At 34.4% G+C, this 2968-nt stretch overlaps 1 non-coding gene across 1 annotated transcript; it reads left to right on the top strand.

The window, feature by feature from the left end:
* Positions 1 to 200: 200 nt before the first annotated feature.
* Positions 201 to 309, top strand: LOC129648015 (U6 spliceosomal RNA). The gene has a single exon (XR_008712622.1). It is a non-coding gene; the product is annotated as a U6 spliceosomal RNA (small nuclear RNA).
* The last annotated feature ends 2659 nt before the right edge of the window (positions 310 to 2968 follow it).

Raw genomic sequence — 2968 nt, 5'->3', positions numbered from 1 at the left:
TGTGCTTATATTTCTCTGCATGTATACATGTGTTATGCATAAATATATGCTTAATTCCTTCATGGAACTTTGGACATTATAAAATTCAATTTTATAAGAGCCAGTAAAAATAGCAGAATACCGTAATTCCTTATGTAATTGATCTTTTATTGGTAGGTGACTAGCTATATGATTTTTTTTTCTGTTAAATTGTTATTCGTGTGTTTGCTTTGGTAGCACATATATTAAATAATTGGAATAATACTGAGAAGATTAGCATGGCCTCTGCCCAAGGATGAAACACAAATTTGTGAAGCCTTCCATATTTTCCTAAAACAGCTTCGAGGGGTGGGACAGGAAGGAAGGTGGGAAGGAGGTTCAAGAGTGGGGGGGACATAGGTATACCTATGGCTGATTCATGCTGATGTTTGGCCGAAAGCAGTACAGTATTGTAAAGCAATTCCCCTTCATTAAGCATCAATACATACAATTATAAAACTGTTATTGGGGATCATATAACAGGTTCAGATATCCATTGTATGACTAAAGAGGGTCTGACTAGAAACTGATGGTGTCAGTTATCATTGGTTAGTGATTCATTAACTTTATAGTTGAATGAGAAAAGTAAACTCACAAACACTACTATCTGTGATTCAGTGCCAGAGCAAGCTATAATCCTTGTCTGCCTTCACTTTTAGGTGGTATGGTGCCCAAACTTTGAAAATGAGGCTGTTCCCAGAAGCACACAGTCGTGAGTCCTGCCCAGGGTTTTTGTTCCTCATGCTGGAGGCTTCTGTTCACTGGTCCATTGAGGCTGAAATTTTCTCTGCTGAGCATTCTCTGGGCCTATCATGTGAACAAGTCTTTACATTTTGGTTTTCTAATTTGATTCTCTTATTCTTTTGATCAGACTACCAAGTCCCTTGATGATTTATTTTTCCGACCCTTTTGTGCTTTGATTTTTCTGAGCTCATTAGTGTATTTGCCTCCATGTCTACCTCTCTGAGTGGTTTTCAGCATCTACATAAACCCTACCCTATTCTCTTACTGTCTGGATTTTGGCATTTAGCATCAGCATATTTTTATGAACTTCATTTTCCTTCTTGTGTGGTTTCTGGTATACAGCTTAAGCTGGTTGGATCACATCTGCAATCTACTGTAACTTGAGTATTATGTGCCTCTATGTTGATATTACTATTTTAAATCAATATCAACCTAGTATAGCAGAGAATTAAAGGAAATAAAATTATAGTAGTATTAGTAATAATACATTCCCCCAAATTATAATCCAGTAATGCTCCCAGTTTTAAATGACTTTCTATCCATGTATTGTTGAGGTCCCCTACTCATTTTTCCTTACTAGGAGTTTCAATTTTGAAATAGAATGTTGAAAATGATGGAGTGAACATTCTGAAAATCACCTTGGATTTTAGATGCCTCAAGATTAAGTATGTAATTATTAGTTGTTTTTATAATTAGTAGGGCTATTCTTAGCACATATAGCTCAGTATAGGGTGATTGCTATAGAATGAATGATGGATATTGTGAACTGCATCACCAAACAGGTGATTGAAGACAAAGAAAGCAATGTCAGGAAGACACAGGCTTTTGTTCTGGAAGGAAAAACTTACAGTGTCTGTCATCTACAGTCTACTCTTCAGATTTTTCAAAACACTTACTCTTCCTTGCTCATTTAATAATTTGGGTTCTTTGATGTTTTTTCCTTCTGAGTTGCATGAGTCTTTTATATATACTTGAATATGAAGCCATTACCAAATATGTGATTTGCAAATACTATTTTTTCATTCCATAGGTTGTCATTTCACTTTACTGATGGCTTCTTTTACTATGCACAAGGTATTGAGTTTCATGCAGTCCCACTAGTCTATTTTTGCAGCTCTTGCTTTTGCTTTGATGACTGAGTTGCTTGAGTTGTTTATATTTTGGAAAGCAATCCTTTAACAGTTGTTTTATTTGCTGTTATCTTCTCCCATTCTTACCAAAAGACTCAGACTGGCTGAATGGATACAAAAACAAGACCCATATATATGCTGTCTACAAGAGACCCACTTCAGTCCTAGAGACACATACAGACTGAAAGTGAGTGGATGGAAAAAGATATTCCATGCAAATGGAAATCAAAAGATAGCTGGATTGGCAATTTTCATATCAGAAAAAATAGACCTTAAAATAAAAACTATTATAAGAGATAAAGAAGACACTAACAATGATTAGGGGATCAGTCCAAGAAAATACATAACAATTTAAAATATTTATTTACCCACAATAGAGCACCTCAATACATAAGGTAAACACTAACTGACATAAAAGGGGAAATTGACAGTAACACAATAATGGTAGGGCATGTTTTCACTGCACCTATACCAATGGACAGATCAACAGGACAGAAAATTAATAAGGAAACATAAATCTAAAATGAAATATTAGAGCAAACAGACCTAATTGATATCTCAGCACATTCCATCCAAATGCAGAAGAACACACTTTCTTCTCAAGTGCACATGGAACATTTTCCTCATCTTGGGTCACAAATCAAACCTCAGTAAATTTAAGGAAATTGAAATTATATCAACCATTTTCTCTGACCACACTATGAGACCAGATATCGATTATATGTGAAAAAAACCTGCAAAGAACACAAATACATGGAGATTAAGCAACACATTTCTAAATAATGAACAGGTTACTGAAGAAATAAGGGAAATCAAAACATTACTAGAAACAAGGAACAATGAAAACATGATGATCTAAAACCTAGAGGATGCAACAAAAACAGTTCTAAGAGGGAAGTTTATAGAAATACAAATCCTACCTCAAGAATCACATTGAATTGACAATGTAACTTTACATATATTTAACTCTTTTAAAATTTCTCTTATCAATGTGTTAAAGGTTTTGCATAAAATCTTTCAACACCTTGCTTGTGTATTTCTAAGTGTTTCATCTTTTTTTGATGTAATAGTAAATG

The sequence above is a fragment of the Bubalus kerabau genome, chromosome 3, assembly GCF_029407905.1.
Source record: "Bubalus kerabau isolate K-KA32 ecotype Philippines breed swamp buffalo chromosome 3, PCC_UOA_SB_1v2, whole genome shotgun sequence".
NCBI lineage: Eukaryota > Metazoa > Chordata > Mammalia > Artiodactyla > Bovidae > Bubalus > Bubalus kerabau.
This window is presented reverse-complemented; position numbering and strand designations above follow the sequence as displayed.